At 35.7% G+C, this 12,011-nt stretch overlaps 1 pseudogene; it reads right to left on the reverse strand.

Moving 5' to 3' along the window:
- Window positions 1–413: 413 nt before the first annotated feature.
- LOC122470029 lies at window positions 414–955 on the reverse strand (annotated as a pseudogene).
- Window positions 956–12,011: the final 11,056 nt, after the last annotated feature.

The raw sequence follows: 12,011 nt of genomic DNA on the forward strand, positions 1-12,011 counted from the left end.
CATTTACGTAGAAGCGTTCAGAATGTCAACAAAACAGCTGCAACTTTTTTTTTTTTTTTTGCAATTACAGAATGGTGTTCAGTTAAAAGAACAACGATTTTGTATAAGCTGCATCAGAGGTGACTGAAGGTGACAAATTACCATCCCCGTATAGAACCCATGTGCGCTGTGCAACAACCAGAACCTTTAAGTTCCCAGGCTTTAAGTTCCCAGGCCAATATATAACCCCCATACTGTACCGGGCAGAGGGAGCAGCTATGGAAAATACCACCAGACCAGGGCTACCCAAAGACACACAGGGTAGAGTGTTAACAAAAGAAGCTACCGGAGAGTTTAAAAGCAAATCTTACACAGCCTTACATTATTAACTTTTCTTTTAAAGGAGTGAGTTGTGTACGGGGCGGTTAAATGTTTTATGGATCAAAAACTGTGCTAAAGCCAGATTGTTCATCATCACTTTCTTCATCTTCCTCCTCCTCCTCCTCCTCCTCTTCATCTTCCTCTTCTTCATTTCTTCCTTCTTCTTCTTGTTTCTTTCAGACTTGATGACCTCTTTTTTTTTTTTTTGTAATTTTTTGCCACGTCAGGCTTTCCTTTAGATTGGTAGGCATGTTCTCCTTTGAATTTTGGGCAATGCTCAGAACAAAATGAGAAAAAGGCCAACGGAGGCCTCTTGAGTGCCCCAGGGTCCTTGAACTCCTTTTTTGTTTCCCCTTTAGGGGGATTATCAGTATTCTCTTTCATAGTGGGCCTTGTCCACCTTTGCCACATCTTCAAATATTCCTTTCTCTTTAGCAGACATGGTCTTCTAGCTCTCTGAACACTTCTTAACTGACTCGGAGAAGGTGACTGAAGCACCTGGCTGCTTCCTCTTGTGCTCCGCTCTGCAAGTTTGCACAAAGAATGCATATGATGACATTTTGCTTCCCAGCTTCTTAGGATCGCCTTAGTCCATGTTGAATGACTTTCCCCCGCAAGGCACAGGTCGCCCAGTCTTCGACTGGCTCTCACTTGCCCTGGCACTGTGTCTGTGGAGCTCATTGTACTGCTATGGCTCAGAATTATTTAAAAGAAACACCTCTCTTTACTTATTACCCATAGAATCTTAGGGCTACTTCCAAAGAATCCATGTTTATATATAAAGTAATTCCAGACTCCCACAAACACATGGCCCTATTTAGTTTTGCTCTGCATATTGCTTATACTAGCTTCTGACATAATTAACTCAGATTTGTTTTCAACTGGGCAAGTCTTTTTTTTTTTTTTTTTGCCATATCCTTTGCATTGTTCCAGTGAATATCAAATTCTGTCTCCTCAACTAACCCAAAATGATACTGCTTTTGCTTCACCAGTCACGACAAATGTCGTGATCCCTAAGCTTTACTTTTCCGCATTCTCAGCCTTGCCATTCTTGCAGTTCAGGGGTGTGTGGGTGACCCTACTGTTCATGCTTTGTATCAAAGCCACTATTTTACAACAGTTTTACTGCAAAAATGTGCATTAATCTGGACTTTCCTAAAGCTTAACCATAAAACACTTTAGATCATTTTATGAACGTGTAAAATGTTTATCTATGAACAATTTTTTTTCTGGCTTTTAGCTATTAACACAGATGCCATGGATATTTGTATGCAATATTTGTGTGTAATCATTTTGGAAATAATTTTTTCATGTTTGTAGTGTATAGGAATAGAAGGAGTGAAATGTTAGAGAGACATACATATGTGTATATATATATATACACATTATTATATATATGTAACATATATATATATTATATATAACATTATTAACAACTGCTACACAGTTTTATAAACATGGCATACCATTTTAACTCCTACAATCAATGTCTGAGAATTCCAGTTGCTTTTTTGTCTCCAGCACTTACAACCTTAACCATGTGATGGGAGCACAATGATCTCCTTACAGTTGTCGTTTATATTTCCTTGATGAGTAATAGTCTTGAATGTATTTTCATGTACATACCCCTTGGATAGTCTCATTTCTGAAGTGATCATTCAAGTCCCTGGCTCCTTGCCCCCACCCCCCACATTAGGTTGTTTGCATCCTATGTACTGATTTGTTAATGCTCTTTATATGTTCTGGACACAGGTCCTAATTCACAGTGCCTTAGTTGAACAGCATAAATTTTTATAAAATCCCACCTTCTCTTTGTTATCTGTGACTTCTGTGTATTGTTTAATAAATATTTGACTACTTTAAGGTGTTTAAAAATATTCTACTGTATTTTTCTCTACAAGTTATAGAGTTTTAGTTTTTATATTTTGGTCTGTGCTCCTTCTCCAGTTGATTTTTTTCCTTTATGCTATAAATACAGGTTCTTTTTTTTTCCATAAGATATAATTTTGTTTTTCTATATCTTAAAGTGATATTCAATTTCCAATTGTAATGCATGGACCCTTTTTCTGAAAATCAAGTAACAGTATATGTTTAGGTCTATTTCTGTATGTTTTGACATTTTATATTATACTTCTTTCAACCTTACTCATCCATTTCAAAAATGCTTCTACTATTATATGTATTGTATGTATATTACATTCCCAAATGCATTTTAGAATAATTTCGTCAAATTTTACGTATAAATCTACTGGTATTTTATAAGAATAGTATGGAACCTATAGTACAAATTGATAAGGGGCATCCTAATGCTCTCAAGACAACCAATCCATGAACATAGTATATCCCTTCATTTTTAGGTCCTTAATTCCTATTAACAAAGTTTCACTTGCCTTTTTAAATAATTTTTTAATGTTTACTTATTTTTGAGAGAGAGATCATGAGTGGGGTAGGGCAGAGAGGGAAGGAAACACAGAATCTGAAGTAGGTTCCAGGCTCTGAGCTATTTGTACTGATGCCAACGTGGGGCTCAAACCCACAAACTGTGAAATCATGACCTGAGCCAAAGTCAGACACTTAACCAACCAAGCCACCCAGGCGCCCATGTTTCACTTGCTTTTTAAAAATTTATTTAGCTAATTTTTAAGACAAATCACTAAAGATTAAGTGTGATATAGTTTGAGTGGATAGATCATTTTGAATCTGTAGACACAAAGGGAGCTTGTACACAATCCTGGGTTCTTTTCTACAGTAGCGGGGATGCATTTCCAGGAAAGGTTGGAAAAAGGGCAGGAGACTGAAGGGTTAGAAGCCTGCAGGAGGGTATCAGCCACTGCTCAAAGAAGAGCATAAAGCCCCTTTCCAGATCTTCTTCCTGTGGGAGGGCTTAAACAACTTGGAAAGGGGAAGAGAAAGTAAAATGCTAATTAAAACCAGAACTAGACACTACTTTACACACAATAAATACGTAAATTAAAAATCTGATGATAAAAATGCTATAAAGTATGAAGGGTAACTGAACTCTTAAAAGAAGCTGTTAGGAACACAAAAGGATCTAGCCAATTTGAAAAGCAGTTTGGAAATTTCTTAGAACTCTAAGTATATACTTGCCATGTGACCCAGGAATTCCACTTCCAGATATTTAACCATGAGAGATTAAAGCATATGTTCACACACACAAAAATCATAGCTTTATGTTTTAGCTCTCCATACATAGTCTCCCACAAAAAGAAACAAGCCAAATATCCTTCCATTTGTATTATTAACTAACTGGGATCCATCTGTACAGTGGAATAATACTTACTAATAAAAAGATCAACCCACTGATACAACATAAATACTACATGCAATATGCTGAGAAAAAGCACTAGAATAAAATGATCAGAGACTGTTTGATTCATTTATATTAGGTTTTGAAAAGACAAAAAAGGAAGGACAGAAAATAGATCAATGTTTTTTAGGATCTGGATACAGAGAGGCAATGACTATAAAAGGTCATGAGGAAACTTGATTATGAAAATATCTATGTATTGACTATATTGGTGTTACAATACTGTATGAGTTAGTTACAATCCAGAGACCTAGATTTTAAAAATGAAGTTATTGTATGAAAGTTATTATCTTAATTAAGAAAAATCAATTATGAAAAAGCAACTTGAACCCTTTGGTCTTGTCAATCCCCCACCTCATTGCTCCTTTGTAGTTTGAGAGAGATAGTCATAATTTAAGACCAAGAGAAATGATTTCATTACTAAATATGGGCACTTGGCCATCTCGTTTATCTATGTGTTTATTCATACATATATACATGTATTATTTGATAATGGATTCTCAGAATATAATGTGCCAAGAATGAGGCTATGCACCAGGCATAAACTTTTAAATGAAAAAGTTTTGATTTCTGCTAAAGGCATCAGGCAATTCCTCTCACCAAAATAAACTGTAAAACTAGGCAAGATAGATGGTGTACTGGGTTTTAGCCAGTGGCTAATATTAGCTCATGTCAGCACCACTTGGAAGAATTTCACTCAGTTCTCTGCCCCAGAACCACTTCCGACCCAGGGTGAAGAGAGAACAGAAAAGTGGAATATGAACAGAGCATAGGAATCTTGCTGAGCTGAGGAGGCAGAGATCAAAGTTTGGGTCAACTGAAGCAGTGGGAGTATGTATGGTGGGCACTGGAGAGGAGTTAGCTGTGCAGAAGAGGAAGCACGTAGAGGGGGATTACCTATCAGTTCTTGGCTGCAGGCTGGGTTTTAAATAAGCTGGTACAACCTCCTAGAACTCATCACATAGCACCTGATACAAGGATCAGAACAGAGTGGAGACATTTCAAATTGAGCAGGATTAGTGAAGCACCTTGTCAGTGGATGTTGGTTTTCAGTGAAGGGATGCTCATTAACATTTCATTAACACCTCAGCATACACCCGAGGTGTAAAGGGTTGCCATATTCAAAATTAAAACTGAAAAATTTCAGGGATGTTTACTTATTACTCCATTTAAAATAGCAATAATAATACACTAAAAAGAAATGTAAACAATATAATTTATGAAAATAATGATATTTTCCAAAACAAACCAAAGTGTATTGAGAAAAGTGGTATTTCGCATTTTTGCAAATGACTTAAATAAGTAGCCTAAAATATGTTATTTGTATTCTTACGTCTGCCTTCTTTATTTGGTCTGATATGTTTGATAAGTTTGATAGACTTATCGGAAGGAAAATATGGCTTCACATACATGTGTGGTTTTAAAAGGAGAAATATTAATCTATTTTTCTGATAATTTTGGATATCCTTTCTACATTTCAAATAAAATATTGGTTGTTCTTATGACTAGTTGTGAAGGGGAAGCTGGGATCATATCAATGAATGGATCCTTTCCATACATATGGTTTTGTAACATTAAGTGGGCATTGTCCACTTTGGTTCAATGAATGATGGAGCTCTTTCAAATGTTGATATATTTCATTATACACTGTAGAAACTCACAATTCTAAAAGCTGTATGGATCTCATGAGAACACTTAGTTTTGTCAATCCTCTAGTTGATGATGAAAGTTTTCAAAAATTCTTTCTCTCTTTTCTTCAAATATCTCAAACGATATAAGGAAAAACAAATATTGCCTATTATTTTCTTTGGAGTGACAGCACGGGCTCACTTTGTTAATTTTTGGGAAACTCTACAAACTACTTGTCTGACTAAATATAATTTGTCTTTCAGCCACTTTAAGTCATAATGATGTTCCGTTAAAAAATTTAAAAAGTGCCTGGTTAAGTTTCAAACTCAGTATCCAAAAGATTTTCTCCCAAAGCCTATCATTCTTCAGTATTCAGCACTATCCTTTGTATTTTCTCATGCTGGATATTCAAAAGTATGCTCCAAGTTACAGGATTTAATAAATCAGTAACTTTACTGACTGATCCAGTGTACTCACAAGTAAAAGTTAATGTAGATATGTAAAGCTGAAGAATATATACTTACTAGCACAGTTTAGTGCCACTGTTTTGATTTCTGAGAAGACATCAGCAGATTTATCAGCCAATGCTTAAGGGCCATCTTTATAAATGTCAACATGGTAAAAGGCTAAAAAAGAAAAATCCCACATATTATATTCATGAAAATAGCTTAAACTAACAGATATCTTGAAAGCATATTGGAGTGCAGCAGACTACATTTTGAGAATTGCCACACTATAATATAATTATTCTAGAACCATCCTATCTTAGCTTAGAGAATTCTGTTAGGACCTGGAGGGTGACACCATATGATTTTTGTCTTGCTAAGTTAGACCTGCTCAGGAAAGATCTCTCTGGGTTTTCTTTGACTTACCCTAACCATTTACAAATTTCAAATCATTCGAACGGTAACTGAATTCCTCAAAAGTGAAGATTCTCTCTTTGAGGATGAAACACAATGTGAGATATCTATAAAATGTAACTTAGGGGTGCCTGGGTGGTGCAGTCGGTTAAGCGTCCGACTTCAGCCAGGTCACGATCTCGCGGTCCGTGAGTTCGAGCCCCGCGTCAGGCTCTGGGCTGATGGCTCAGAGCCTGGAGCCTGTTTCCAATTCTGTGTCTCCCTCTCTCTCTGCCCCTCCCCCATTCATGCTCTGTCTCTCTCTGTCCCAAAAATAAATAAACGTTAAAAAAAAAATGTAACTTAAAATGTTCAGTATTTCATCTAACATCATTAGACATGCAAATTTAAAACATGCAATTTATGTTAAACCAGTGATAAGTAGAAATCATGCCCACTATGCTTTAGATGTTGAACTTAGACTACAAGTTTTAAATAGATTTATTTTAAAAATCGAGGAGGGGTCCCTGGCGGTTCAGTTGGTTAGGCGTGTGACTTTGGCTCAGGTCACCATCTCATGGTCTGCGAGTTTGAGCCCTGCAGCTGGCTCTGTGCTCACAGCTCGGAGCCTGGAACCTGCTTCAGATTCTGTGTCTCCCTCTCTCTTTGCCCCTCTCCCACTCTCACTCTATCTCTCTCTCAAAAATAAATAAACATTAAAAAATTATAAAAATCAAGGAAACAAAATTATTTTAACAAATGAACAGATAAAGAAACCAGATAAATATAAAATAAAACAAAACAAAATAAAATAAAATAAAACAATAAACCAAATGGAAATCTAGACTAAGAAGTAAAATAATTTAAATAAAAATTTACCTGAGTGGAGACGGCATAAAAGAAAGCCTGTAAATTTAAAGGCAGATGAGTAGAAATTATGCAATCTGAGTAACAGGGGTGAGGGGTGGAGGAGCAGGAGGGGCACAAATCCCAGAATAAAAATAGTGACTTACAGACCTGTGTATAAGATTTACATATAGATGAATCGAGGAAAAATAGTTTAGAGCAAATATACACACACACATGAATTTGCACATATATATATATATAGAGAGAGAGAGAGACATGTTTGTATATACAAGTATATATACAAACAAAAATAAATTGGCATATATAAAAAACTATTATTTTTAAAATTTGTGAAAAAGGCAAAAGACTTCAATGAAAAATGATGAAACTGTAAAGATGACATTTATAACATATGTTGACATATACTATATTAAAAATCAGAAAAAAAAGGATGGACGAGTAAATAGATTTATGTCATCCTAAGATTAGTATGCTTAGAAAGTGGGAATGTTAAAATTAGGAACTTTCAGGTAGGAAATAAAAAGTATCAATTATAAAGAATGCAGGGGAAAGTTGAAGTCAAGAATTGTATAATGTTTAATGTGAAATTTGACAAGACACAGCAAAGATTCAAAATAAACCATGATAAGCAAACAACCCATATTGTTAGCCTAGAACAACCACTACTGGACTGATAAGATGTAGATAAGAAAGGCATAGAGGAAACAAATTGGACACTAATCATATTTAGCTAACCAAAAAGACAAGATACAGGAAGAACAAGAGAACAATCCAGGAAAGTAGAAAACAAATAGCAACGTGATAATTTAATAACCAAAAATTTAGTTGAGCATAAATTGAATGAGCATTTAAATTAAATGACAAAGTTTTTCAGCCTGAACGAAGGAGAAAAACCATACTACACTCTGTTTATTAGAGTATTATGAAACAAGAAAATATATGCTTTGAAAGAACTGGGGGTTGGGGAATGAGTACTATGCACCCAGTAATCATAAGGAAACTTATGTGGTTATAACATTAGATAAATTAGACTTGAAAAGGAAGACAATTTTGGGAGCACCTGGGTGGCTCAGTTGGTTAAGCATTCGACTTTGGCTTAGGTCCTGATCTCACTGTTAGTGAGTTTGAGCCACACATTGGGCTCTGTGCTGACAGCCCAGAGCCTTGAGCCTGCTTCAGGTTCTGTGTCTCCCTCTCTCTCTCTGACCCTCCCCTGCTCACCCTCTGTCTGTCTCTCAAAAATAAATAAACATGAAAATAATTTTAAAAAAAGTCAAAGGCCATTTTCACAGAGAAAGGGATGGTATAACAATGAAATTGGCAATGTCCTATGAATATGTAACAATCTTAAACATATATGCAACAGATAACAGAGCACCAAAAACCATCAAGCAAAAGCCCAGCAGAATTAACACAGAAATAGATAAATCTACAAAATAAATCTATAATCACTGTCAGATATTTTAATAGTATTGTCTCAGGAAATGATAGATAAAGGATAGAGAAATTTTGCAAGTCTAGAGAAGGCGCAAACATCAATAACAAAATTTTCCTGATTGACATGGGAAATTACACCAAATGAAATAGTATACACTCTTTAAAGTGCACATAGATATTCACCAAGTGAGTTGCCATTTTTTTAAACAATATAATTGTTAATTTCATTAGACTGATTGAGACAAATGTCTGAAGATTTCCACGGTATTCAGATTAAGAAATAATACTTCAGTCATTTGAAATTCATTAAGCTTTTGCGTATCTATTATTACTTGTTCACCTTTTTCCTATCTATTCATCCTCTCCCCATATGTCATTGTTGCCATAAATTTACGGTGTAGTTTTTAGTAATAACTACATATGCTATAGGAAGACAAAGATTTAGTATAAGCTATGAAATGATTGTTCTGCATGTCTGCAATTATTGTATCACAAATATCAACGTTTATTAATAATATTCTTATGTAAAGAGTATTTTATTCTCCTGTGTCTATTACTATTTCCTTTGAGGGATTGTCCTAAAACATCTTATTTTAGCCACGCTTTTCCTTCCTTTTTATTACCTTATTTCTTCATTCTAGTATTGTAAACTTCGTGGAATATAAACATTTTCCATCCATGGAATTAGAAATATACTGTTTTAATTTTTTTTACCTAATATTCTAAGGTCTTAAACTCCTTTACCTTCTGTTTCTGAATCCCATTTTGTTCAATGCTTACTGAAATTTTCTGCACATTTCCATCATGTACTCTTTACCACAGCAGATTTCCTTTTGGTTTGCTTAATAACTTCTTATATCTTTCTGTTAAATCCAAGATCACACTCAAGTCTCTTGATGGCACATGTGATCACATTTTCCAATCAATTTACAAACACTAATTATTTTTTAATGTTTATTTTTGAGAGAAAGAGCACACGAGCAGAGTAGGGACAGGGGAAGAGGGGGACAGATGATCTAAAGTGGGCTCTGTGCTGACACCAGAGAACCCGATGGGGGGCTCGAACTCACAAACTGTGAAATCATGACCTGAGCTGAAGTCGGATGCTTAACTGACTAGGCCACCCAGGCACCCCCAAGCACTAATTATTATGTCAGAGGCTAATATTTAGTGACTTCTTGCTAATTAGAGACCTAAGCATCAACAAATGTGCTTGATTTTTCTCTACGATGTGATTTATTTTTATTATCAAAAATTTACATGGGGAAAAGATGATGCCTTGTAGATCAAGGAATGTGTCTTACATCCTATGCCTAGTGTGTGACAGAGTAAACACTTTACAGGAACACCTCCATAATTTGAACTGCTCCCACGTGCCTCTCCTGGTAGGATATTTAGTGAAGTTGTAAAGAAAAATAACCCTTCTCCAAGTTACAATAAAATGCTCTGAATTACAGTGATCTTATAAGTTGATGATTGATGAAATAAGGAAAGAATCACACATCCCTTTTTTGGTTCCCATTGGCTAAGAAAGCTTCCCTTAGTTGTGTACTTTTGGGAACAACATTAATAAAAAGTCACGAACCAATTCATTTGAACTATTTCTTTGCAATATCAACTTTTTCACATTTCCACAGTGAACATATGTCAGCACGGAGACCCACCAAGAACCTGACTCTTGAGTGGGATACAATATTAGTATTGTTCCTATATTTAAACACTTTGCATTTTTAAGTCTTGATGAATTATAATTTTGTCATCTAATTGATGAGATGTTAGTAGATCATATAGACTTTTTCCCTGAAAGGGCATAAAACCTATGGATTAAAGGCATCTCTGTACACCAGAATCACTTATGAAACGTATTAAAAAGTCAGTTTTTGTGAAGAACCACTTCTGAAGATTGTTTCGTTAGATGTGGGGCATTTCCAGAGATCTATATTTAAAAAAAAATTACTGGGGCGCCTGGGTGGCTCAGTCCGTTGAGCGTCCAACTTTGGCTCAGGTCACGATCTCTCGGTTTGTAAGTTCAGGCCCCCCATTGGGCTCTGTGCTGACAGCAAAGAGCCTGCAGCCTGCTTCGAATTCTGTGTCTCCCTCTCTCTCTGCCCCTCCCCTGCTCATACTCTGCCTCTCTATGTCTCTCAAAAATAAATAAATGTTAAAAAATTGTTTTAATTACTTATGTACATCAATATGAAGAGCTATTATAATTATTATCTCGATGTGTTTTTACTTAAAAACAAAATATAATTAACTATATATTAAGGTGAGCTTTCTTAAAAAAAGATCAACATATAAATCTATATTCAATTCTTTTCTTTTTCTCTTGAAGAGCTACATAAGGTAGTTTGGAGAATAATGATTGTTGTTACCAAAACATTACTATACAAAAATTAAATTTGTTTTTAAAAAGCCTTGCCAGTTTGCTACTCTTCTATACACACAGCTTAGGACAGTCAACAGCAAGCTAGACAATTTCCCCTTTGCACATAGCAACTAGATCCTGCCTGCTCATGTTGGGATACTACTTTTATCCATGGACTTTCTTCCTTTTTGCCTTTTTCTGTAGAATAGATACATGGAAAGCCCTCTGTGTACTTTATGCATGGAATTTGCTGTGAACCCCAGCAACAGTAACACAACCAGGGAGGACATCCTGCTTTAGAGGGTGCCCAGTATCCCTCAGAGGCTCTAACCTGAACATAGTAGAAGGCAAGTCCATAAAACGTGTATTCATTTCTTTAAGATTATGCACTATGCGCAAAACTTTTTTTTTCAAAAAAACGTTACTCTAAATTTCAAGAAATGTTATTCATGCATGCTCAGATATAATCAACTTGAGGTTTTATTGCTTTAAATAAAACATGATACGGCACGTTTAGAATCATGACTAAGGAGAAAGTGGCTTGTTTTGTTAATGGTCAATAGTGAAGCATAAGCACAGAATTAGTCATCAAAATGTGTAAGGTATGAAGTCAAATATGAATGGATAAATATTAATGAGATTAATAGTGATGTAGAAGAGGGAACCTGGGTGGCTTAGTCGGTTAAAAATCTGACTCTTGATTTCGGCCCGAGTCATGCAATCGAACTCTACTCCATAGGGCTTTGTGTGAGTGAGGAGACTGCTTGGGATTCTCTCTCTCTCTCTATCTTTCTCTCTGCCCCTCTCTCCGTTTGTGTATGGTCTCTATCTAACAAACAAACAAAATGATGTAGAAGAAATACAAGAGGGCTCCATGATCTGGTTCTACATCCGTGTACCGTGTCCCTGCAAAGATGGACTCTACTCATTTAGAGCTTGCCAGGGACGCTGGTATCCTTTCATTTCTAGAACACAAACACACAAACGTTGTTTCGCACATTTCCAGATTTGTGTTTTAACCTAGATTTGCTTCCTCCCAGATTTTGCCTTGCTACTTTGACACTGATTTTTAAGTCTTATGTCAAGAGTGACAACCTTTAGAGAGATCTACCCTGCTCGTGTAAGCCAATAATGTCCTCTCCTACCTTCCATTCTATATCATTCTATATCACCTTTATGG

This window comes from Prionailurus bengalensis, chromosome D3 (assembly GCF_016509475.1).
Source record: "Prionailurus bengalensis isolate Pbe53 chromosome D3, Fcat_Pben_1.1_paternal_pri, whole genome shotgun sequence".
Lineage (NCBI taxonomy): Eukaryota > Metazoa > Chordata > Mammalia > Carnivora > Felidae > Prionailurus > Prionailurus bengalensis.